Source organism: Strix aluco, chromosome Z (genome assembly GCF_031877795.1).
Source record: "Strix aluco isolate bStrAlu1 chromosome Z, bStrAlu1.hap1, whole genome shotgun sequence".
Classification (NCBI taxonomy): Eukaryota; Metazoa; Chordata; class Aves; order Strigiformes; family Strigidae; genus Strix; species Strix aluco.
The window spans coordinates 67,000,170-67,026,985 of NC_133971.1; the positions used below are offsets into that span (position 1 = coordinate 67,000,170).

The following is a 26,816-nucleotide window of genomic DNA, read 5'->3' on the forward strand; positions in this document are numbered from 1 at the left end:
AACCTACAGTCTAGCTCCCCTAAATCTGTTATTCCAGATTAGAAAGTGAAAAGAAGAGAAAAGGAGAATATTCTCTGGCTTTTACAGAGCTCTTGGCCACTAGATCTATCAAAAGAGGAGAAAGAGACCCTCCTCTCCCATGTCATCCAGCCATGCACTTCCTCTGCACTACATAATCTAAATGCAGATGTCTGTGCAGCACCTACTAGTTCCCTCTTTTTCTGTTTTAGACATACAGACACATGGTAAATATAAGGACAGTTTTAAAGACTTACAGTGCATCCTCTACATAATTGCCATGTTTATCCATAATGATATAGGAAGTCTTCAGACCAAAAAAAAAACCCCACAGGGTTAGGAGATAACACCCCTTGCCTATTATAATTTAGTTCCATTGGCTCTGTAATTGCAAAAGTGAAGGCAGTGCATTTTCTCTGCCTGATGATGAAGATACAGAAGCAAAAAGTCAAGGTTTTATATGTCTGTGGTTCTGTCACTGCCTCACTGTGTAATATTGCCCAAATCACTTTGAGCTGTCCTGTATCATGCTCCTAGCTAGGATAAAGGGTTAATGGTATTTTCCTACTCTGCAGATAAGTTTAGGTCTATGTCAGTTTTAGTAGTTAAATAATGTTAATCAACATGAATTTGCTGAACTGTGCTTTTAAATGCCTTTTGTGTGCTTATTTTTCTATATTAAGGTTTCCAAAACTGTTTTTATTGTCATGATTGTAAAGTGCATTTAAAATCTGTATTTTTATCATGCTATTTTTCCAAGATTGTTAGTTGAAAAGGTTTTTGAAAATGCATGTTTTCCTCTAGCACTGATTGATATAAATGGCAAATGGTCTAAAAAGTCATGCCATCATAGCAATACAGCAATAAACTGGTATAGCTTGAAACTTTGACTTTGTTTAGAATTGTTCACATAGTCACATTCATTCAACCCAACTATTTATTCTTTTATCCTCTCATCCATTCATTGTCTCACGTACTCTGCTTCTGACCTATTCATTGCATTATATATTGGTCTGCAAACCTCCGGGGATGTTCACTGCCCTTTCACTGACTTACCAAATACCTACCACCTGTTCACTCACTCACTCTTGGACTCATCTGCCCTCACCCTCAGACCTGGCTTGCGTGCCAGCTTTGGTCTTCCTCTCATTCCCTGCTCTCCTCTGGTATCTTCTACCCTGCAGCTTATTTCTTCCTGAGTTTAATTAAGGACTTCAGGTTTAAGAGCACAGTCAGTTGTTATAGCTTTCTTTAACTTTTTCTTGCTTAATTGCTTCTTTCATTTTTTTTCCTGGCACAGATTTGATACAGCTTGCCTAGGCTTAAAATATGCATGTGTATATTCATCCCTCAGCATGATTTCTGAACTGGGTATATTATGACTGAAGCAGTCTTTACATATTATTACTTTGCAGCATGCATTATGTGTACTTCTGAAGATTATGCTTTATTATGCTTATAATGGAGGTTTTTAAAAGCATGTTTCATGCATATCTTTGGAATACTCATTACCGAGTTGCTGTGGTCATGTATTAATAGTTGTTCATTATATGATCTCATTGCCACAGCATGTAGTATCTGAAAGATGAAAATCATTTTTAGCAAACAAATTCAGTTACAATTACTGCGAGGACCAGTGAACCACTAGTTCACATACAATCCAGGCTAATGTTTTAATGGAAAACCTCCCAAATTTGTGTCCATCATGCCTCGGAGACCATTTGTTTTTAAATCCTGTGAAAGATGTCACTTATAATGGGAACTGCTAGGAATTTTCAGTGGTGCAATTTATGCTACTTGCTATATGCTCCCAACACTGTTATTATTAGGGCATTTCCTTCTTCTTAACAAATCCCTGTTGGTAACACATTTCACTTGAAAGAAGATCCTGAATGTGGCTAAGAATCTGTTGCTTGACAAGGTCCAAATATCAATTCCTTGTTTTACCCCTGACCTTTCAGTCTATGATACTCTACAGGTTTTACTGAAAATGGTGATTGAAAACTGCCATATACAAATGAACAATGTAATTCTTAAAGGTCATGAAATCTAGCCTGGATGGAGATAACAGAAGTAATGGTAATTTTGTCTTTCTGCTAGCCTTTGCACTGGTTCCTTGTGCCGCTCTGAGTTTTTGGGAGCTTGTGCAGACCGTAGGCTCCCTGGAGAAACCTGACCAAACCCTTGTGATTTTCCTACTCTATGCTAAGAACTGCCCTAGCCTAGAATTTGTACAATGCAAAGGACATTTAAAAAGCACCTTTGTTTCTTCCCTTGGAATATTATTTCATAGCTGTATCCCTCAGGAGACACTTAAAGTCTTGTCTGGGAAACTTTTGCTGGTATATTAATACCAGCAGCTGCTCCCAGGGGAGATGCTGCTGGTATAAATTTCAGCAATTTCCCAAACACAATATGATAAGGATTTTTTATGCTGCTACTATATTTGCAGTAGGGATTTTCTGACATGGGTTCAAGCATTTGACCCTTTTCACCCTCTTAGCAGATGCAGGTAAATTGTCAGAATCCTTCCCAGCAGACACTGCGTCCTCAGCTCCTTCTGCTGCCCATTGCTTTTGCCTCCCAGAGCTGGGTGTGACTACTTGCTTTTTTGTGCTTCAGATCTAACGTTTTGATGGTGTGTGACCCTGTTTGATGTTAACAGTGTGATGGATGCTGGTGGCCTAAATTAAATCACCGTTTTGAAAACGTGATGAGGGGAAGTGGATTTCCCAGTGTTTTCCACACAACAGTGAACTGTTCACTGGCTATGCTAAAATCCTCCTTCAAACCTGACCGTTTCAAATACCCTGAAATATCAAGGTGGCCAGATCTTGCCTTTCATGTAAATTTTCTTCATCTGACGTTATTATCATGACTCTATGTGTTTAAGATGCTCTGTTTCCTCAATAATTTCATTTTGACAGTATTCTCAGCTATACCTAATGTGAATTACAGATATTAGAAACTGACTGTCATGTTATTGTAACAATGCATACATATTGCATAATGCTGGAATTAGGTCAGCTAGTAAAGTAAATGACAAGACCCGATAAACTAAGTATTTTGTTCAGTCTAGCTTAAATGACTCCTGTTACCAGAGCTATTAGTAATCAAATGACATTGGATATCACCTGTTCCACAGCAATAAAAAAACCCCCAGTCATCCATGTGTTGGTTCATGTCATTCATCAGAACAGTCACCACAGGCATGCATGGACATGATGGTAATCAATAACTCATCAGTGACTCAGCAGAAGCATCCCAGGTGAGATCTGTGCAGTCACTGACCTGTTTGGTTTTTTTGTTTTTTTTTTTTTTTTGTGCCAAGCTGCTCCTCCTTTAATATTACCAAGCAGTCACCTACGCGGGCCTATGCTTTAAGGTACAGTAATCCCAGTAATGTTTGCTTTCAATATAAATCATTCATATTTCCGTTGTGCCAGAGCTGCACCCCGGATGCGATTTGCTCTGCGGTCTGCAGCGAGAGGATCCATCCTGCCCGAGATGAGACCGAGCAGGAGTAAGGGAACGGGAATGGGAATGTGACAAGCAGCACTGGGCGCGAGGAGGCGAGGCGGCTGTTGCACAACCTGATTAAATTGCGGGGGCATCGCATCTGCTTTCGGCAGAAGTGCCTCAAAACCTTCTCAAGCCATGCAGCCCTCAAATCGTTAGGGAGGAGCCAATTCGCTGGTACCATGGCCGGGGGTGTCGTCGGGCGGGCATGATCAAGCTGTTGCCTTCTCCGGCCGGACCCTGCAGGGGTGCTGTCGTTAATGGGGGATGCGCTCGGGAAGGGGAGAGGAAAAAACAACAGAGTTTATTGAGAAGAGGACGGCGCAGCCCCCCCGCCCGAGCGCCGCCGGCGCGGGGGCAGGCGCCCCGGGCCCCCCCGGACAGCGAGGGCCGGGCCCCCCCCCCGGCGCCGCACGGCTGCAGCCTCGCTCCGGGCGGGTACTGCCGCCCGGCCCTGCCCGCCCCCCGCGGGCCTCGCCGCCATACTGCGGGGCAACCCAAACTTGTTACAGACGGGCACCAACTCCTCCTCCTCGTCCTCCTCCTCCCGCCGCCCTGCCCCCGCCGGCGCCGGGAGGCGGGGGCTGCGGCGGCCCAGCCTGTCGCGGCGAAGGCGCCGAGGAGAGCGCGGGGAGCGCCGGAGACCCCCGCAGGTAGGAGCGTCCGGCCGGGGGGGGGGGAGGAGGCGGCGGCGGCGGGGGGGAGGAGGAGGAGGAGGAGGAAGAGGAGGAGGCGGCGGCGCTGGTGGTGGCGGCGGCGGAGGAGGCAGCGGCAGGGCGGCCGCCGCTGGGGCGAGGTAGGTGCGGGGGCTGCCGGGGCGGTGGGCGGGCGCCCCGGTGGGGGTGGCGGGTCGCGGGTCTGCAGCGCGGCGGGGGTCCGGGCGGGCGGTGCCGGCACACCTGCGGAGCGGGGCCTCCGCCCCAGTGGGGCCGAGCCCGCCGCCGGCTCCGGGGAGGGGGCGCGGGCGGCGGCAGCCCCCGCCGGAGCGGCGCGGCCGGAGCGAGGCGGAAGGAGGAGCCCCCCGCGGCAAGTGAGCACGGTCTGGCAGGTTTATAAATGTGCTTTTTCTCCCACCACCCCCACGCCCCGCTGACGCCCGCTCCCCGCTGCCCGCGGCGGCTCCCCCAGGTGCGTCCCCGGGGCAGCGCCTGGGCCCCCGTGCCGGTCTCGGCTGCACCTGCCGCGGCGGCGGCGCGGGGCGGGGGCCGGGGGCGCCTCCTGCGTGGGGTGAGTGTGACTGCGGGGCGTTCTCGGGAGGCGGCCCGGTGGTTTCCGAGTGCCAGCCCAGGTTGCCATTAGTGTGTCTGGACACTGGGAGGAGGCTGCTGCCTGCCGGGAGCCGCCGTCCCTTACTCGACGAGTAGCAGGCACTGGTCTGGGTGCTTGCGCTGGGGAAGCCGGCTGCACATGTTTTGAAGAGCTATTACGTGTTGTTTTATTTTCTCAGCTGTCAGGAGAGTTTAAATCAGGGCTGCACAGAGGTGCAGAGTTTGCAAGGGATGGGTAAAGCGACATAAAGAGTTTCCTGTCTATTCCTGTTTGTCCTGCAGCTAATTACGGGGGTATGTCTTTACTGCTTCGGGGAGGTGTGGGCTGTTTGGGCGGCGTTTTCTGCGTATACGAAAGCACTGAGCATCATCGGTGTTTAAGGGAGAAGAAGTGAATGAATGTAGCGATTGTTGCAGCTCGTTTCTATTATGTGACTGCCATTAGCCGGGAGGGGAACAGGAGCTCGTTCCTGCCCTGGTGGGGAGAGAACCTGATGGATCTGCAGGTTGAAGGGCTTTTTCATGTCCGCTCTTCGGTTTCATGCTGAAACATTTTCCTGCCTTCCTCTTACCTCCTGCTTTATTATCGGGTACCTCTTGCAAGGAGATGCTTCAACTGAAAAATGGGAAACATCACCTTTAAGTCTATGACACCCAAGTATTCTAGTAGGCTCTGGAAATCAATGTAGTAGTAAAGCCTCTTATTTCAAATTCCTACAGTAATTAGTGGTGGACTGTTGACTCCTTTATGGCCATCAGGCTCAGAAATAGCTACTGATCTCATACTCCCTTTTGGATACCTATACAGAGGTTTTGTTAGAGAGCTGTTCAATGACTTCTTTTATTAGAAAGCGTGTGAGTTTAGGCAGTTGTGCAAGTGCACCTGAAGGAAACCGTGCTGCCTGCGCGCCTCTGGGGAAGGCGTGTGAGAGGCCGAGCCGGAGTGGGGGTATCATTTACAGGCTGGGTTAGAAAGGGGCCTTGTAAGAGAGAGAACCGAGTAGCTCGTGTATGGTGGAACCCTTTATGTACTCTGTCCCCTGTTGCACAGGGAGGTCTGCGAGTACAGTGTGCTGCCTGGGATGAGCAGGATGTCCATGGGCGCTCGTAATTCTTTCGGGTAGCAGAGACGAGGAGGTGCAGGCGGCTCTTTTCCACTGAAAGCAAATGAGTGGCAAGGGAGTTGGTTTCTACGTTTATGTTCATCAAGGAAAAAAACCCAAAGCTTTGTAAATGTAGAGCTGTCTTGACAGATGAAGTCTGTCTGTACTGGGATTTCTTGACCTAGAGAGGAAATAATGCACATTCCCTCCCCCATCCTACCCCCACCCCACCTCCCCAAAAACAGGCAATTACTTTGTGTACACTTTGTGATGGTCAGGGGTTGCTGCAGAGTCTACTGACAAAAGCTGTTTGCATTCATACCTACCAAAACAGGTCTATAGCTGTTTTCTTTGGGTTTTTTTGAAAGAAACAAAAGCCATTGTAGCTTGGGGGAGGGCGGTAGCTCCTTCCACAGTGAATTTGATGTGAGTGGATTTATTTCGAAACTGTAAGACTGATTCACACATTTTTCTTGACACTGTAAGTACAGGTGTGCCTGGAGACTTCGTTTAATATGCTGTGTTGCCTTCTCTTTGCTGGTGTTATGATTTAGTCCCCTCTCCTCCCCAAATATTACACTAAACACTTGATAACCTTTTGTTAACCTACTTGCATCGGTACAGCTGTGCCCTGCCAAAAGTGTGTGACTTTACACCACTTAGAGGTCCTGCAAGAAGGAGAGATGATATGGATGCCCTGGTGCTTCCCTCACTGGCCTGCCTCTGAGCAGCTGAGCTTCAGCATTACCCACTTCGAGCAGCCACTTGCTGGGGAGGAGTTGGAGACCTCTCGGAGAGGATCTGTAATCTGCTCAGGGCCTCTTGACTGTAGTTGGAGACTGCACTGTGCTCACTCCGCTGGGTGCTCTCGTGCTCTCTCCCAGCCTACTTAGGGGGGTGCGTATTGAATGAACATGTTGATGTTAAAATATGTTGTTTTAGATGTTTTCTTGCAGTTATGTAAGTGGAGGTCTCTTTCAGTCATGCCAAAGTTCATTCCTGATCTGGGCTGCTAGTGTTAGATCTAATACTTGCATATGCCACCTAGTTTGCAAAAGGTGTTGGATAAATTGATAGATGGTTGTGCCTTACTCCAATTCTAAGGATGGCTTTCCATAGTGGGACTCTTATTTAAATCAGTGAAAATAACTGCGATAGAAGTGCTGCAGGATTTTGTGTTATCTCTGAACTCCTCAAGTGTTTCATTTTAGTCGTCCCCCCCCCCCCCCCCCACCCCCAGAAAAATGGAATCTCAAGCCACAGTTGTTGCAATAGGGACTTTGTAGATCATAAGAAAATAAAGTATTTCCCCTGAATGTTCACAGATGAGGTTATTTATCCCAGTTTTTGCTGTGCAAAGGTAACTTGAAATGAGTAGTGACAGGGAAGGAAAGATGTAATTGCCGAGGTTGACTAACGTTTCTTGTATCCCCTCAGTACTTTTAAGTGCTGAATCTTGTAAATAGTCATATAATTCTATGACTTAAATGAGTTGAAAAGTAGTTTCTAAAGGTGCATGACCATGAAAAGTGTTAATCGTGAATGGATGCTGATGTACCATGCTTCCCTCTAAACTGAGGTTTAATTACTTGTAGACATGACTGAGAGAATTTTTCACAATGTTTTACTTTTAGAAAAATGCACGGAACAGTAATATATTCCAGGTAGCATGTGGCAATAAGGATGGAAATTTAGAGGTGACAACAAAAAGAAGCAAAGCAGGTCATAAACTTCCCTGAGTTATCCTTTAAAGGTTTCTTTTTTTACACCTGTATGTAAATTACTGTTGGAAGTTTAAAATGAGAATTCAGATTGTCATTATTGTGGTAATATTAAACAGTTTTGGGGTGTTCTTTGTTGTGCTTAATACTCGGCTGCTGTATGCCATGTTTAGTTAGCTGAAGAAAGGTGTGACCAATTGAGAGGTTGTGTAACAAGCAAGGAGCTGGTAAGGACTTTTGGCTGTTTTATTGGATTTTTCTTTCCCTGAAGCTTTCCCCCTCCTCCCATCTAACTGATCATTTCTCTGAAGCCTAAAGCGGTGTTTTTTAAGGCCGTCTTCATCTGTCTTTGCATAGTCCCATGCTTGGGTGACTTGGTACGAAGGTGGAAGTGTCTTGAAAAGAATGAGGAGGGTCCTACTTGACTGGTGTCTTGAGTTTCCAGAAGGTGAAGTGGCCGCAGAGTTGCTTTTCAGTCTAGCACACAGTTGGTTGTGTACCAGGAGGAACCTGAGAAAGCCAAAAGGATACTGCTGCAGCAGCTGCCATTTGTAGAGGTGACTTACCTGTGTGTTGATGTAGCTGTGCAGGCTGAGTGGAAGCTGTTTTAATTGTTTCCCTCCTGAGATGAGGGTTTTGTCTTTGTTTCTTGGATGAGTTAGTAATGAAAGGAAAGAAAATTACTTTTTCTGTTTCCACAACTCTTCAGTTACAAAGCAAAAAGTAGCACTTCATATTTCAGGCTGATGCATGCCATCACCTTGGATGGGGAAGTTACAGGTCGTCTTGTCCAGAACTGGATTAACCAGGTCTTGCATTTAATTGTGTTCTGGCCAGAAAGCTTTTATGGTCTGTCTTTTATCTACCTGTAAACTTCCAGGAATGCAAAGGGCTGCTCAGCTTTCTGGAGACATTGCTGTAGCCTGCCTTCCCTTAGAGGGCAGTTATTACTTGTGGTAAGAAGGGTGTTGTGCTCCACTTCTGTTAACCTAGGGTGTCCAGGAGCAGTTCTGTCCCTTCCTGCTTCCTGCCACACCAAGCAGTGCACCAGCAAGCTTCTGGGTACATGGACACGTTTCTGAAAATGGCATGAGTAAATAAGAAAAAAAATATTTTTGGTACTGTTAGTGTGGTTTGGTTTTTTTTTTATGATGGGCTGGACAAAGGAAGGAAAAAAGGTGCGCTTTTTTTTTCCAGTGGGGAGGCATGCATGTTATTTGTCAAAAATCTCGGTCACAGTACTACAAACAAGTGTTTTAAAGCACCAAACAGCAGCCTTTACTTCAGGAGTATGTTTTTATGGGGCTTGAGGGGGAAACAGATGACAAATTAGTAAAAACTTGGAGTATTGATATGAGCAGATAAGGAACTTTTCTGAAGAGAATAAAGTTAATTGAACCCCATGTATCAAGTATAGAACAAGTTTGTTGGTAATCTAGAAATAATACTCAATTTCCTGTCTTTCCCTCCTCATCCACCTATTTCTTTTTTCTCTCTGTTCATGTACACCAGTGAACTCATAATCCACCAAGCATTTTCTGTATTGATCCTCTTAAAAAATTAGCATTAGCCTATATATGAGACAGGCCAAAGAGGATTGAACACTGTGCTGCAAAATTAGCACCTCTTGGCCTCGTTGCAAGGACAGGCAGGTTCCCCGTCTCTGAAGAGTGCTTTTGGTGCTGGGGTACGACATGGGCTTGAGAGGAGAACAGGTGATCATGTGTTGTGAGGAGCTTGATTTGTGCATTCCTGTGCAGGGCTGAGCAGATGCGTAGGTGGTGGAGCACTGATATGAAAGTGACTAGGAAATGTATGGAATTAGCAGACTGAGAAGTCCTGACGTCCTTAGTGCATCTGACTACTCAACTGAGCTGTGAGACAGAAGAGGATATGTAAAGCATGGAAAAGTTTATGGAGACAGGCATTTCTGCTGGGAAAGCAGGCAGGAGAGCAGAAACTTCTGCAAACTTCGTTAGCTCTTTGCTGGTATGCAGCAGAGACATCAACTGGTTGTCTGGAATCCGCTAAAGCAGGTCTGACACAACTGCAGCGAGGTGAGACAGAGCGGGAAGGCTGGTGTACCCCTGTGGTTGAATATGGCCTGCCAGGTCCGCACAGATTTGCATGCATTGCAAATGGCAGAGCGGGAGGAGAAGGGGGAAAAATGCATGAAATGTGATTATAGTTCTTGCTTTGTTCAAGAGTATTTTTCAGGGGCAGGCTTTAACTGTGTTTCTGCTGAGTTTTTCCTTCTTCTCCTGATATAAAGCAGGCATTCTTCTTGCCCCAGATGATTGTTTTTTATATGTATATGCTCAGTTGTACTTGATTTTTCTTTTTTTTAATAAACAAATGATGCTCTATGAACTTTGCCATTGTATATACAAAGACATGCATAGAAATGTGAAGGCTTTTTTTTTTTTTAAAGAATGTCTTTGTTCTCATTTCCACTGAAAGAGATAATGTGTTTTGGTTGTTTGTTACTGGAAAAACAATGCAGGATGTAGGGAAGAGACCTAGAGCTGTGAAAGTTCTTGGATTTGTGTTTTGAATCCTCTCAGAGTAAATTGGATGTGTTATGGGGAGAACGGAACAGTATAGACTTTTTTTTTTTAAAATGAAGTGCACTATGAATTTATGTCTTGAATCAGGTCATTGAGGTTTCTGCTTGGCTTTGCTTAGGTTGTTGTAGGTTAACTCCCAGGTTTGAAATACTTCAGAAGGAACTAGCTGTCTCTTGCATTGCTTAGCATAAAATAGGCTGGTCAGAGTTTGTGTGAGGACACACTAAATTTGGTAACTTATCTCTGCAAAATTCATTATCGTACCTTCCTGGTTTGCAAGTTGTCTCTTGCGGCAGTAGGAAAGAATAAACCAGCTATACTTCGTGGTGTTTGAGACTGTCATATGCACGTAGGTAGCACTGGCTTGATAGCCGGAGTTATAGTAACTTGTGAGAATGTATGTCAATATGATATTTTACAAATACCCTTCTCTGTGCTTTTACCTAATCTAGTAATGTGTGAATTTATTCAGAAAACACTTATTAAATCAGATTTAAGAAATAAAATCCCAGTTGTTAGCGCAAGCAGAACACTTGCCTGAACTGTTCAGTGAAACCAGATGAGAGTCCTCTTGCTCACCCAAGGATGTAAGGAAGACAGAGTTTGTGGGAAGAGGCTATACCATTCATCGGACCAACTGGTATAATTGGGAAAGTGATGGGAATATAGACAGGCTTTTTGGACAATCAGTCTTTTCTCAACCTAATCTAATAAAATACTTATCACTCCCTCTGTAAGCTCCATCTTGGATGTTCTTGGTAGGCTCTGTAATTCTTGCCAGACATTGTAGTGTGGTCTGTGAGATACTTCTCTGCATAAATATGTACTTAATTTGACTATAGTAAGAACTGTCTACATTGCATTTAAAAACAGGTGAGTGTTCTTCACGCAGAAGCTAATAATCAGGGCCCTGACCTTGCTAGCACGTTTGTGTGGGTGGAACATAGCTGAGGTAGGGGATATGCCTGCAGAGGTTTACCTGTAGAACAGGGGCCCTGCACAAACATCCTGTCCTGACCTTTCAAAGAAACCCAAACAAAAAACATTGCAGTAGTAACAGGGCAGTAATGCTCTAGTTTGTCATTTTGCATATAGAAGTCTGCTGTAGCAATGTGGTGCTCAGAGCTTTTTTTTCTCTCCCACATCTGTTGTTTCTTTCAACAAAAAGTTCGTAAAATGGCCAGAGGCAGGAAATTATGCATTCCTGTTTCCACTCAGCAATTGCATAATTACAAAGGATTTGCTGAGATGCATATGTATGGGCACACAGATCCCCTTTGGTAGTTGGCTGTAGATGTACCCTACCTGAAGGGTCCATTTGTCAGAAAATTAGTTGTCCATCAGAACTGTAGGTGTAAAGAAAATAAGTAACTTTGATAGAACTAATATTCCGCTTCCCGCCCCCCCCCCCCCCCCCCCCCCCCCCCGAGAACCCAAACCAAAAAACCCTACAGAGCCACTAGAAAGTATCTGTCTTTTTCTAAGGACTAAGATTTTTTTTTTTCCTGTTAAAATCTGGTATTATTTAGATGAGAGAATGGATGCCTTTTTCCTCTTTAAATTATTGGGATTTTAAAAAATCTGTAGTTACATGTTTAGATGCTTAGCCCTATTGAAATAAGTTTACTATTCAATTGATTCTGACTAGCTTTTTACTCTGTGTCAGTGAAATTGATAAACAGCCTTGAAAGGTCATCCTGATTATCTGCTAGGTAAGTGAGACATATAATGGCCTTTTCATTTCGCTTCTTTCGAACAGGAGGGATTATATGATAAATAGGTAGAACAGACCTTTTCATAGGCTTAAGAGCTTTCTTCTCTGTGCAATTCTGTCCCCCCAAAGAATTCAAAAAAAACCCCCAAAACAAACAAAAGGCAAAACCCCCAACCTATATGTATACATTCACAGCATATTAATTGTTTAAACTGTTTAACTAGCTATTTTCAATGAGGGTGGATACTACTGAAACAATTTTGTCTTCAAATATGCAGATAAGTATTTCTGAATGTGTTTTGAAACTCATATTTTATGTGTCTAAGGGATTTATTATTGCAAAGGCAGAGGGTGTGTGACAAATCTATTGCATATGAACGCGTATGGCTGAGTAAATTATATGTGTGTTATTTGCTCACAAAATTACCATGCTGATAAGGAGACATTTTCAAATGGTTGAATTTGCCTATTTGGAATTGATTTTTTTTTTTTTTTAAAGGGATCTGCATGCTTCTCTCCTGAAATGAGCCTGCTACGTACATAAATTGATTGTGCATCAAGTGGTACATACTGATATTCAGGAATTCCACTGAGGTTTTTAAGAACTTTTTTTTTCCTACTTTAGTACTGACAGGGGAAAAAGTATGCATTATACAGAGCCTGTCTTCTGTTCTCTAATTTAATTGTTGGCTTTTATGAGAGTTCAGTTCCTGTCGCTGCATGTCTGCCTCTGTTTTTCTTCATAGCTGTGCCTTCATCTTCTGGAATAGGATGCAGATTTATTGTATGTCAATTGCTTTGGAAAAAGAAATTTCTCAGCAGATTATGAAATGATGCTTTTCATCAGATGAAGCATCTGATGGCCTTTGCACTCTGGTTTCTGCTTAGTGTTTGCTGAGAATTCTGTACGCATTGAAGATCAATTTGCTGCTGTATGAAGGATGGTGCTGAAATAGGTGTGGGAGTGTGTGGAGGGGAAGGGGTGAGTGCAGCAGAAAATCCCTTGACCAGGAGTAGTTAATGTTTGTCTGTGAAAGGTGAATGGAGTCAGCTGTGCTAATTTCTATGCAATAAATGGGCTTTGGGAGTCAAAGGTGTTAATGTGACTTTGTCATTACATGGAGCTTGGTGGTGGAGGGAGCTTTGAGTTTCCCACAGAGACATCTTGGCCTGCGTATTTCCATGGCAACTGCCATCACTTACAGATTTATAACCTTTGATTAAAGATATGAGAAGAAGGGGAAAATCTTTTAAACATTACAAATGTAAATCTTTAACTAGATCTTTCATTTTAACAATATTAGTTTTTTATATTCCTTGGAGTGTGGGGGTTTTATAAGGAATGCAGCTGTCCCTTCCCCATTTGGTAGACTTTGATACGACATTTTGGGGCAAATGTGATGTTCTGGAGATAGCTATCTGACTTTGATCATAGCTGCACTGACATCACCAATATAGTTGCTATTTATTTACATTAGCGTATTTTGTACCAAAATTATACTTGAAGTCTGTTGTGCAAGGAGATTTGTCTCTGATGAAAAGATTTGGGGGAAAAATCTAGTTCTCGACTGAATAAAACATATTTTTAAAGAGGAGGAACATGAGATATACCCCAAATTATAGTCTCTTAAGGAGTATAATAGCTGATATGCAAAAGCCTTATGCTAATGGCAAGAACAAGCTGTTGCTGCAGAAACTGAGGCTTATTAACTATGTGCAAGGGCATGTTTATGCTTGATGTGTCTTCCCGTCTCTCCCTCCTCTACCTCCTCTACCCCACTTGCATGTTCTTGAAAGTATTTTACTTCATGGTGTGGTGGCCATGTAGCAGTGCTGTGGAAGAAATGCTCTCTCTTCAAGTCAGGTATTCTCACATCAAATGCTCAGGTGCAGCATGTTACACTTTATGGGAATTTTTCACTGCTGTAAAGCAATGGAATTTTGAAGCAAATTGACTAATTTTCTATTACGTTTTTCTGCCTTTTTTTATCCTGCTTTTTTTTTTTTCCCTTGCCACCTGCCACTGTTTTTGAATCATCCTTGGGGAGATGGAGGAAATATAATGAGTATACCAGTGGATTTCATGTTTATACTACAAATAGTTGAGCTGTAATGTCAGGACTAGTGCAGTGGGAACTCTGAAGAGGGATGAAATAAAGAAGAAATGTTTTTCTTCTGTGCCTTTCAGGCAGCTGAAATGTGGTTTTGCTTTGGACTAATCAGTGTTGCCTGTAGGTTAGGGCAGAAGTGGCTGACCATGACTAACTCAGTGAGAGAAAATGACAAATGTAAAGGGATGTTTTGCTAGGACTGCATGCTGAATTTCTCCAGCATTTTGCCATCACTTCATTTCTTTCAGAAGAGATGTATAGATACTGCTAAGCCTAATGTCTGGTGATTGGTAGTTTAAATGGACAGGGCTGGCTATGGTTGCCAAAACAGGGAGTTTTACTGCTACAGATGTATTGTTCCATCTGAATTTCTAAGGCTGAGCACACTGTATGGTTATTAGTAGCCTCATGTGCTGCTTCCACTGGGAGCGTGAAGGGCCCCTCGTGCTGCTCTTGTATGAGCCGTTCTCATTATTTGAGAAAGTTTTTAGTACTGAAAGACCTGGTTGGTTACTGTGGAAAGTTCATAACAACTATGCAAACGTGACTGGAAAGGTCATGATATTGGGATATTTATAAGGATGTCCTCCATTATAAAAGAGAAAGAAAAGAACTTAGAGGAAAAGTTACAAGGCATTGTGAAATAATTTTTTAATCCAGGCTAGCTATGGATATTGATGCTGTTATTAATCCATCCAATTTTTGATTGGGAATGGTTTTCAGTAGCTGTTGTGATAGGAGTAAGTACTTCTGGCTACCCTGTGAAATAAGAGAAATAACTTTCTCTTGGGATCTAAGTATGCTTTTGAAAAGCAGCAGCATACAGAGGTCATCCTGATGTCGGGACTGTATATGTCAAATGGACTTAGCATAGTTAACAGCATTTCCCACCATTTTCATGAATCAGAGAGGTGGGGTTTGGGATTAGTCCAGTCTTTTTTATTTTTTTTTTTTAAATAGTCAGAGGATGAGGTGGTGTGTTGACAACTTTAGTTTTTAAGCGGAGTTAAAACAACTGCATTTGAAGGCTGAAGCAACTGTTGATCAAGTTGCCTTACCACCTGAATACAAGACATGTGAGTGTATCCAGTTACACGCATGAAGAGGATGTTCATTTGTCTTTTGATGGTGTCAGTGAATCACCGAAGTCACAAACCCCCTTTCTAAGGTGGCTTTGTGCTGGTGGTGACAGGAAAGACACGAATTTTTTGTCAGTTCCTGCAGTGGGGCAGGAGAGCACTCCCATACCTGTCATACAGTGCAGAGAACGAATTGGGTCAGTTCTTGAGGAAAGATCTTACTTGTTAGCTTGCTTCTGTATCATGTACAGCTACAGTTGTGATTGGTATTTTAGGGTCCTGAGAACTTGTTCAGGAGCTTTGTGAGGGTTTATGTCCTGTTTCATCACTGAGAGAATAACGACAAGCAAGCTTCACATAAATAGTATTTGAAACTTCTAACAGGCAGGTAGAGATGTAGAGGTGGGGAACTGAGTTGTCAAAAATGAATGATCTTGAAAGTGCATGTTGAAGTCTGAAGATGGGTACTTAAAATGCAGTGCAGACTCTGATGGTCCGAACATGTGCCTCTAATTGGAAAGGTGCTGCAGCAGCTCTGAACTCATGTGTTCAGACCATAACATTTGTGGAGTCTTGGTAATCAGTTCATCCAGATCCTGAAGTGTCTGTCTGGATAAAGCTCAGTGGGAACAGAGACGTACATAGGAGAAAATATTGTAGCCTTTGTTCAGAATTTAAATATTTTTGTGTTGGTTTCTGAAAGATGTTTTAATGGTTTCACTAAAAGACCAGTGTGGGTTTTTAATTAGGTACTTTCATTACAGCCAGTACCACTGTGAAAATGTTTGTTTAGATGTCCATGTAGGGTTGTGATTGCTGCAGTGACTTCAAAAGTTCTTCAGATATGATCAAATGACTTCAGGAGGCTTTTTTGAGATGCTTCCTGCGATGTTGAGAATCCTTTGTGATTACATGAGTTCAAGATGTTCAAACCTTTAGTTTTAAGACTTTATACACTTCAAAACTGTAAATGTGTTATTAATACTGAGATGCTATATTTAGTTATCTAGGCAAGATGCTGTTACTTTTTTTTTTTTTCCACACATGGCCACCTGTGAGTGTGCCTTTCCTTCACAAAGGAACCTTTGATTAGCTTTAAAATTAATCAAATATTGACAATAAAGCCACAAGCATTTTATAGGCCATACATACTATCTAATACTGGCATGCATTAAGATTCTTCTGGGAAGCAAGGATATTAAATAAAGTTTTATTGCTGAGATACTGACAGTAATGATGCCTATTGATTTCAGCGTGCAAAGAGGAAAAATACAGAGTTTTGAGTCACTGGTTTTTTTTTTTTTAGCAAGTCATTTTTTGAAAATGTATTGATGAAACTATTTGTACTGTTGTGAGCCAGAACACTGTCAGGTGGGTACTGCCAGTACTGGAACAAGCAACTTTATTGTTTCCTGAATCATCCTGAGTAGGAATGTGAAAGCCAAAACTGTAATAAAACTGGATGATTATTTCTTTTCCCTCAGAGAGGAAAGCTGTAGCTCAAATTCAATTTAGTTTTAATTCTTGATGTTTCATTTCCTTTACTTCAAAGCAGTTGATTAAAACATGGCTGATACTTTGCTTTTAAAGACAAGTATATTCCATGGGATTTAGAATTCAGGCTTCATTAAAATTAAAACCACTTTAGTCTAAATTTTAATATCAAACTGCTTAGATATGTACATGGGTAGAGCAAAGTTGGTATTAGTGACCGAAGTGTAAAGTGACTAGTATACATGGGTTATATAAATCAGGTTATATGTATAGCATTTCTAACACTTAGGACAAAGAAGAATTGTACATAAGGTTTGCTTTTTGGCTGCCTGAAGTTCTTAATGTTGTCATGTACAACAAATGTACACATAGCCATCTGTTCTCTTTGCAAATGATGTGCTACAGATAGCCACATTGGCACAGATTTTCCAGACACATTGGGCTGAACCAGCAGTGGAATGTGTGCCAGAGGGTTAAGTGTGTAGAACAAGAGGCAGGGAATGCGATATCCAGCACATCACCATTGTCTTTTCTTGGACTTTGCTGTGATTTGTAAAGTTTGTGCAACAATCCTTCAAAACCTTGTGCTTGTATTACTACTTGCAGTGCTAGGGTTTGTGACAGAGGCAGTGAGTGGGAGGGTGGGAGCTGTTCACTTTCATGTACAGCAAAATTCAGCAGAGCTCTGTCTTGTAAGCCCAGCTATCAGCCAGTGGGCTACTCACAGGAGTAAAGTACTTGTGCTTGTTTCGGGATTGGGCTTTGTGGCAGGCGGAAATTGGAGTTCACCGAAACAGCCAAGTATTTGCTGCAATGGTTGTGGCATACTTCTGGATTTACCACTGCTCAGCTCTTTGGCAGGAGGACAGAGCAATCTGGTCCAGAGCCTGAGGTCAGCTACTTGGGCTTTTACATCTGAGAGGCATGTGGAACAGCCTAGCTCTGAAGTTGGTAAAGGGAAAGAAACGGCATCTGCAGAAAGGCCGTCTGCAGAGATGAAAACACATCTGCGAGCTTTAATGTGTGCTGTGTAATGACTGTCTTCGTGCACAGGGGTCATGTATATGTGCATTATACAGGAATACATTGATTAATCAAGGAAGTGTTCTAGTGTGAAAAGGAAACTGTTAAAAATGTGGGCTTTTCAGTAGCATTTCCCTTTCCCCGGCTCGGCTCTGTCTACTGAAATAATGCAGTATATTTGCTTCTTGACTTGAATGTATTAAGCACTTAACTTAATTGTAGTCAAGCTTTCTGTATCTACTTACATTGCTGCTGTGTTTTTTCTACTTAGTAAGTTTCTTAATGTGTCTATGCCTATTTTAAGGATATAAAGCACTTATTTTGGGTCTTCCAAAGCAAGGATTGCTTTCTCCATTTTCAAAACTCCTTGCTTTAATTTTGACACCTAATTATACTTGTTTTTCAAAGTTTGTGTGAAGAGGTTTAAAGGTTTCTGTGTGACTATGATGTGGGATGGACCAAAGGCAGTTTAATCTTCTATAGTTGATGAAAAAGTGAGCTTTAAAAAATGTTCAGGAAGCAGAGACTAAAGCAAGCTGAGATTTAACTGAATCTGTGTGATGTTTTGGAGGAGACTATGAAGGCTCCTGAAACTTTAATCCAACAAATAAACTCTGTCTAATATAACAAAATTAGTAGTTCTCTTTGTGTGGAGGGGAGGGACTTGAGGGCTGGGGAAGGACAGTGTTTGTCACTTTCTCAATTAGTGATTTCCATCTCCTGCAAAAATCTGAAGATGCTAGACTCAAGTGTAATTGATGATTTTACAGTACTACCAGGGCTTTTGTATTCTGGTGGCATTTGAGGGCCCCAAGCAGAGCTTTGGTGTGTTAAGAGTTTATGGTATATAAATACCTGTGGGAAACTCTTTTCCTTGTGAAGTTTACAGCATTGTTGGGAACAAGAAGAAAGTGAGCTTCATGGAAGGAGGAGAAGCAGAATTTGGAAGAGCAAATTAAAGGTAACTTGTGTGGTCCTGCTGCATCCAGTCACTGAGCTGTGCCTTTGGCCGTTGTATCTGCAAATTACTTCCTGTAAATCTTGCTGCAGATGTTAATCTCAAATGCATGGGGGAGAGAGAGGGGGCAGTAGCTATTGGTTTACTGAATGAGCTGCAAAATGAACTGGATGTGGGGCAGGGAATATGAGCATCAGCCGCAGCTTTGAGCTGTGTGACTCAGTGTCAAACTTCAAGGTAACTAGCAAGGGGGCAGAGTTGAAAAGGATGGAAAACTGGATAAAAAGAAACAATTACAGGATTTAAGTGTCCTCACAGAAAAGGTGATTCTGGTGGCTCTTGAAGAATGAGAATAGTGAGGATCATGTCTAGATTTTCTTTTTCAAGTAAATGTGTGATGTGGGGAAAAGAAGGTGACTTGTTCTGGAGAAACACACCCGTGCAATTTCTAGGTGCTGATGTTTCATTTTGGAGTGAAACTACAGCATGCATTACTGATCTGATGAAGCTGAAATTTGTATTGCTCTGATTCACACATTTCCTTCTTGGTATATCCACTACAAGTGTATTAGCAAAGCCCACAAGCATGTTTTTTCTCTCCATCTCTCCAATTTATCGAGAAATAGGTATCTAGTTTTATTTTCTAAGGTATTTCTGTAGAGAGGTAAATTCATCCCATTTTGTAAATCTAGTGCAATTTTACTGTAAGCCTTCCTCTGCCAGGGCATGAGAACTTGAAGATCTACTGCTGCTTGTTACCATGTTCACACTGTGATAAAAATTTGAAGGTAACACAGTTGATTATTGCTTGTATATATATATATATATCTAGGTATACCAAATGTGTTGTGAGTGCATTTCTACAAAAGGATTTTCCCTGGGGTTTGTATGCAGGCTGCACTGATTGATCTTTGGTGATAGCTGTATTGATAAGCTAAGTCGTAATACGCAGCTGGTGTGAAGTGGGTTTTTGGAGGGTGGCCTTGGAATATGGTTCTCATTAGAGGAGAGCACCACATTTGAAGTCATTTTAGTTCTTCATGTTGCAGTAGTGCCTTCTGGAGATGGTGGAATTACTCCAGGGAGAAGGTGGAAATGCCTCACATCACTCAGCTGTCATCTTGCTGATTAAGGAGTGACACTGTCCGGGATGCCTTTTGGAGGCAGGCAATTATTTTCAGCCGGAGAGATGTTAAGCAAGAACTGAAGCCTTAGGGGAGGAAAGGGTGAGCAGGGCTGGAGAGGGAGGGGGGTCACTTGTAAAGCGTGTAAGCTTTATTTTACTGCTTCTAATTTTTCACCATTTGTGTAGTGAATCATTTAGTGCTTGTGGCTGACTCTGTGCAGAGCAAAGTGTTCTCTGTTTCATATTCTTATTTTTACACTTGCTTAAATACAGGACAATTTAGTGCTAATTTGCATCCTGCTGTATAGTTAGTGAGATCAGCATAGAGGCTTTTTATTCTTGTTACTCTTTGCAGATAGTATTGGTGGGTTTTATTTTGTTTTTCTTTTAATATTGATCCCAAATCTAGTTTTAGGCAGCAAAGGGATTTCTATCCAGCAGGCTGCTGCCATGTGGTCATTATTTTTGTGACAGGCTCATTACCTGATGACAAAATTCAGGTCGTTGCTCAAGGCAACCTTTTGCTATGGTCTTTGTAAGAGAGCTGTGAGAACAGCCATGCAGCTTGGGTTGCAGGTAAGAAATTAATTTTTCAGGTATTTGTAAGGCAGCGTAAATTGAAAGCTCATTTAAGGATTCTTTATCAAGTAAATTAGTTGTCATAATAGAGAATAATTTAGTAGCAGCAGAGAATAATTGTTTTACCTTGTAAAATGCTGCAATCTAGGCTCCAAATGAGAGAGGCTATAGTGTTCTCACTGTTGACTGACCAATTTTATTACATCATAACTAACAATGAAGCTGTTTGAATTACTCAGCAGATTGCAGTTTCTTAAACTGACTGTGAGTCATACTGCCTATGGGGAGATTAATTGTAAATGATCTTATGTTTATGTGTGTATTGGAGAGGGTTATCTTTCTCTAACTAGTCGTCTTAATTTCTGTAATAGCATTGGTCCAGTATGAGAGTACCCAGATATACACATGTAGGTGTAATCCCCATGAACAGCAGTGTCTGAGCAAGTGTTTCGGAGGTGGTGTTATATGACCTATTGGAAAGCTGTCTTTTTTTGTTGATACACTGTGTATAGATACTGTGTGTTTTCTGTTGCCATACAGTTTAAATACCAAGAATTAATAAAAAAACCCTCTGAGTGTATTGTGTAAGTTGTAGCTGAATTGTAGTGGATATTTTGTGTACACTGTGAGTGTGTAAAACTGTAGTTTGAATCTTGAGATCTGTTTTGAAGACAGACTTTAAAGTGATCTGTATTAGTGTATACAGAATAATCTGTGTTTATATCAGTAACTGGCAGTTGACTATCAGTATTTTTTTCCTAAAGAACAGTCATGCTGAAGTTAGAAGAATAAATGGCGGGGGACAATGGAGACAGGGACAGACCTCAAGTTGTGGTTGTGCTCTAGAACGTATTACTGGGTTTTCTGGGTTTTGCTATTAAATCATGCAGATGCTTTTTTTTGTTAAAACTTAGAGTATGTTACATAACTAGTATATATTTTTTCTGGTTTGGTGCTTTTAAAATTTAACTGTACCATGATTATCAGCATCACTGAAGCTTGCTTGAATAAACAAACAGAACTCACTCCACACAAATCCAAAATCAATAGGGTGTTGTTTGCAAATATGTGCAGAACGAAAGGCAAACCAGGAATAAAATCTGGTTTTTAGAAGACATCAGAATAATCTTTTATGCTTCGAAAAGTTCTCTTTTCCTTAATAACAAGTATCTGTTTAAAATACTGAAAAGAAGCTGTTACATTTTAATGACATTGATGCTTTATGTAATAAACAAAACAAAAGGGGAGGGAGTGAGTATTTTTGAGAAGCTAAGAGTTTAAGTTAACATCTCTTTTTAATCTCTTTGGAAGGTTTCATTACTTTGGTCAAGGTCTAAGTGAACCTGTTGTTAATTAGAGGGGTTTTTTTTGTCAAATTTGATCAGGAAGGGAAAATCAAAACTGTCACACTCGGGGGCAAGGGGGTGGGGGGGGTGGGGGAGGTGGATCGAGAGGAAGAAACCTTTGTTACGTGTATATATTTATATCTGGGGAGACGAGCAGATGGTGGACAAAATAAGAGCTGACAACGTAGAGTGCATAATGGGGAAGGTTTTTACAGTAAGGGAGACCATGGTGCAGGAAAAGAATTGGGATACCTCTCTTGAGGAAGTCCACCTTTGTTGAGAAGGGAGTTTTTCCTACAAAATGTTGTGACTAAGTAGATGGTGGTCATGGTCAAGCGACAGCGAGTGCAGAACAGGTGCAGGCAGGAGAGGAGAGCAGCGTTTGGCCTGGAGGTGGTAGGTCCTTCAAGAAAGTTTGCTGCAGCAGGCTTTTCTTGGTTTTGGTTTGGCTTTTGGGGCTGCCAGGAGATGAGGTTTGTTTTTGTGGGTGCAGGTGGCTTTTCTCTGTGCTCGGTCTTAGCGATTTGAGAGTGTGGTGGGAGATGTGTATGATACAGACCTACTTTCTCCTTAATGGCCAAAAACTGGCACAGGGAGTAATTTTGGGGAATGGTAAGCTGATACTTCTTATCTGGAGTATAGCTGTCTTTGGTGTCTTGCTCAGTGGTTGGTCCTGCTCTCCCCGTTTTCAGTCTGGGTATGTAGCTGTGTCTGCTTTTTCCTTCTCCTTTTTCTTTCTTTTTTTTCTAAGCTAATCAGATGCCATGTGACTGGTGTCTTGTGTAACTCTTTCTAGGGCCTGATTATTAATGTTCTTTAGGACAGACTATTCTGCCTTTGCTTTTGTACCTGTCCCTTATGTTGTAATTAGATTTCCCCTGGCAGGCCTTGGAAGCCAGGGGCAAAGCTGCCAGTACTGCAGAGTGGCTCAGCAGGTCCTCTGCTGACCTGGTGGCAGCGTCTGCTCCTGTGGGAGCCCCACTGGGGCTCCTGCCTGCATGCTGCCTGCAGGCTCTTCTCCCAGCCTGCCTATGGGCTGCCTGCCTGCCTGGTCAACACAAACGCCCAAATGGGCTTCATAAAGGGACCTGCTGGGCCGCCCAGTATCGAGGAGTAAGCTATAATGAATGGTAGCAAGGAGAACTGAGTGTGTTTCTCACATTAAAGTGGTGTCCCCTTCGACTGCTTCTCTCTTCTTACGCAGAGCACATTTTGCTGGGGCATTTTTATTTTTTTGAAATCTACAAACCCTTGTATTTGCAAAGTATTGTTCATGATGTGATTTTTTTGTGTGCTGAGAATTACTGCTTTTTAGTGGCAGAGTTGTGCTGTTAAGTGTAAGCTGAAGAAGTGTAGTTGCAGATTTGGAGTGGACAGGGTTTAGATTTTCATTGTTCTGTCAAGAGCTAAATGATTAAAACAATGAAGAGAGGTTTCCGGTTATCATATTTGTATCAGTTGACTGTTTTTCTTATTAATGAAATGTGGCTAACCAAGTAGTTGGCATCTGCTGTGAAAGGGGGTGAATGGGAGAGGGAAATACTAAAGATCAGTTTCATGATATTGCTTTGTAGATCAACTATTTAACATAGTGCAGTAAAATTTAGCAATTTCAGCAATTCAGAATGATCCTGGCAGTTTCACATTGTTTTATTTTGTGAACAAAGTAGCTATTGTTCTGGTTGTTGCTGTTTGCCTTCATCAGTGTAAAATAAGGTCCTCAAGAACTGCTGTGAAACTAACGATCTCTTCTGAAAGAATCACAAACATTTGGGATTACTCCGGCATTGCTTCAGCAGCGTGAACAAGGACCAGATGGGGGTGTGTAGCACAGCATGTCAGAGCAGGAGCCAGTGGTACATGCTGGCTTTCATAGCTAAAGTGGCTTGTAAAAATAATGCTGACAAAGTCGACCCATTGCATTAGCTTCCAGAGATGCAAACAATCAGGAGGGCTTGGGAAGGACTGCAGTGGCTGAAGTGCCACATTTTGTTCAGCCTCTGGGAAAGCCACAAAATAGCCAAATACAAAATGAAGAAGTTTGTTTTTAAAAGTTTTATGGAACTTTGGGCGGTAGCCTCATGATTGTGAAATTAAGTTATGTGAACAACATAAATCTGGCAGTTTGCATCTTACAACTGGGAGGAAAATTTTCAAAAAGCTCTAAGTAAGGTGCTTAAACTTGCCTGAAAGACCAAAGCAAATGTTGCTTTAAAGTTTAAAGCCATCATTCAATTAAATTTTTTTTAAATGTAAGTAATTATATTACTTATATGTTAGGTACTACAATATATATTAATAATATATACTAAAATTATAAGTAGTTATAGTAATTACATTATTAATCATGTAAATAAAATTTTTCTTGTCTGGAAGTCTAGTGGAGGACAGGATCCTGAAGGGCCCCATTTGCTTGAAGTTCAGATGTTATTCTGAGAATGCATTAAGAACTTCGAGAAGAAATAACAAGTTATACCTGTCTCTTTGACTTGAGAAGCTACTAGTTACAAGCTCAGGAATCTTACAGCTCTTATTATAGGATTTGACTTCTTGCTTCGGATTTGTGGGTGACAGAGCAAATGAAATATTTCAGGAAGTAGTCAAGAATGGAGAAGGGAGGCTGCTTGAGCTCAGTGTCAGCTGATCAGGTTTTGTCCATCTTTCTAGGTGATGGGGGTTAATTATTTCCAGGCTTGAGGCTTGCAGGGCTCCTTGGGGAGTATGTTTACCTGTGGGTTAAGAGTAGCACTTCCACACCAGGCACTAGAGCAGTGGCCCTGTTCTGGGAATTTGTAGTCTTGTGGAGGGAAGGACTGACAGGGGAAGAAAGATCCTTGCATTGTGCTGGCACATGCTGTTGGCTTCAGTCTGGCAGATGATTTCCAGAGCAATGGGTTCTGCTAGTTTATTTTCAGTAACCTTCAGCCTGTATGTCTTTGTCAGGATAGTAACAGTGGGAACACACATGCTTTGTTTGCATGATAATTTGGGCAGAGATGTGTGATATCAATAGGGATGAGAGAGTTCCTTCAAACCACGTTGCTACCATAGGTTAAACACCACATACTGCTGCTCTACTCTTGCTACAGATTGTCCCAGACGGGTTCAGATCCTGTGTCAGGTTTTAAGAGAAAGTTTTCTGATGTCTGGCATGCATGCAGAGCAGAGTGTCTTGAGGCTGAAATTTACCTTCCCATTAATTTGATTTTACAGTCACTTTCCTGGCCTATGATGAGATTTTTCTTCTCCCCATGGGATTTCTCATGAAGACTCTTTAATTATCATGTGCAATTCGGGGAGTTCCCTTTGCGTTACCTTCAGCTGATGTTCTGTCAGTGTACTTAATGTTGTAATTTATATTGTGTTATAATTGCTGTTTATGAGTTACACCTGCACTGTGCTAGAGTTTATCTAGAAATTGAGAAGTAAATGGTGTAGCACAATGTAGGCATAACATAGGAAATGTGTACTGAGACATTTCCTTTGCATTAGCATGAAATGCCTCTCAGTTAAATACACAAAAATATGCAGAGAACTTCTGTAATTATGCCATGCAAGGTTGAAGGAGTTAATGTGGAGAACTTGTACTGAAATGATTCATGGCAAGTAAGAGCAGACTTAGAGGAGAGTGGCTTTGTGAAGGAGACTTTTTAAAATCTAGATGGGACTTTTCAAAGCTGTGTATATTACCAAAGAGAAATGAAGAAGTTTTTTTTCAAAATAGTTTTCAGGTAGGTGAATGAGCAGAGTTTTGCTTCCAACTACCTGATGGGTTAGGCAGAATCATGAAAAAAACCTGTGCTGTAGTGATGAATTTTTTTTTTGTGGAAAAAGAGACATGTGTTCAAAACAGCCAGAAGACTGATGACTGTCTTGATCTTTGCTGTTTCTCTCAGAAGTCTTTCTCAGCACTGCATGGGGTCGTGAGGTTTTCTCTAAGAGTGTAGCACTTGGAGTAGCAGGCAGGTGTGTAGGTTCCTGCCCTGACAGGCAGTTATGCTGCAGAGCCATGCATGCTACTGCTGCAGCTGTGCTGTAGCTTTCATTCTTCTGGAGCTTGTAGGTACAGCTGCATTGTAGACATATTCGGCAAAAATGTAAAAGTTAGGAAGAATCTTGATAAAGCCAGTTGGACGTCTGGGGAAAACATTTGTCTTGTATCACCCCAGAATTACAGCTGCTGGTATCCTGCCTGCCCCTTCAGTGCCCCCTCTCTTGCCCAAGACAGAGGGTGGTGAGCTAAAGCTTGTCTGAGGTGAAAAGATAAACTGGTGAAAAAAGTAATCCAGTGTTTCCTTGAAGAACAGCAAATTAAAGGTGTTGCCTTAGGCCCTGAGTAACATAAACCTCTAATGATTGGGCAAAATTTGGTACCGAGCCCTGGGGTTTGTCCCCTGCTCTCATTTTCTCCATTCAGAAAGTGGATCTCTCCCCATTTTGTTTTTAGTGATTGCAAATCCCCTGTATCATCTTATTTCCAATGGTTAATTAGTCTCCTCCTTGAGAGTCTGTACACTTACTGTTAATCTTCAGTTTCTAGCTGCTGGATCTTTTCAGTACTTTATTAAATGAAAGACCATGCTGTTCAAAATCACCTTCTCCTATAAGCATAAGCTCTAAGTTGTGTGCATGTTGCTTAGACTATTGTAATAAAGTGTTTTGGTTTGTTTTTTAAATAGTTTACCGTCGAAAGTGTTGATCTCTGTGTTCAGAGAGTTGTATAAATGTCTAAATGTTATAATTCCAGAATATAGTGTTGCAAAGCTGGAAGTCTTCAAATATTGTAAAATGAGATTATAGGAAAGAATAAATGACTGAGCAAAATCAGTAATAAATCTTGTGGGTATTTTTTTCTGTTGACCTACTAAATGTTTTAAATACAGTGCTAAGTAGCTCACCACCTAAAAGCACAGTCCTAGAACAATCAACCTGATTATTTGGTTTTAAGTAAATAATTAATTTTTCTGCTTTTACCTTTTGTGAGAGCGTTGGAGGGAAGGATGGATGATAGTGTTATTGAGTGGAGTAATTAAATAACCCAGGCTATTTACACTGCAACTAATTTTATGCCAAATAACTCTGGGAATTAATTTGTTTTTACTTAGTGTGAATAGAGTTCTATAGTAGTTGCATGCTATATTAAACATGAAAACAGTGTTTAAATACAGGTGGAGTAAGAATTTCTGAACC

The 26,816-nt window shown here is 41.9% G+C and overlaps 1 protein-coding gene across 10 annotated transcripts in view; it reads left to right on the forward strand.

The window, feature by feature from the left end:
* Positions 1-3,247: 3,247 nt before the first annotated feature.
* SEMA4D (semaphorin 4D) overlaps positions 3,248-26,816 on the forward strand; it is a 103,601-nt gene continuing 80,032 nt past the window's right edge. For 8 of the 10 annotated variants that reach the window (XR_012621691.1, XM_074813068.1, XM_074813070.1 and 5 more), the window contains exon 1: positions 4,116-4,190. The gene's annotated coding sequence lies outside the window, so the exon portion shown is untranslated. Of the gene's footprint in view, positions 3,542-4,115; positions 4,191-4,231; positions 4,334-26,816 lie in introns of those variants that run through there. The other 2 variants (XM_074813066.1, XM_074813063.1) reach the window with 2 other exon arrangements.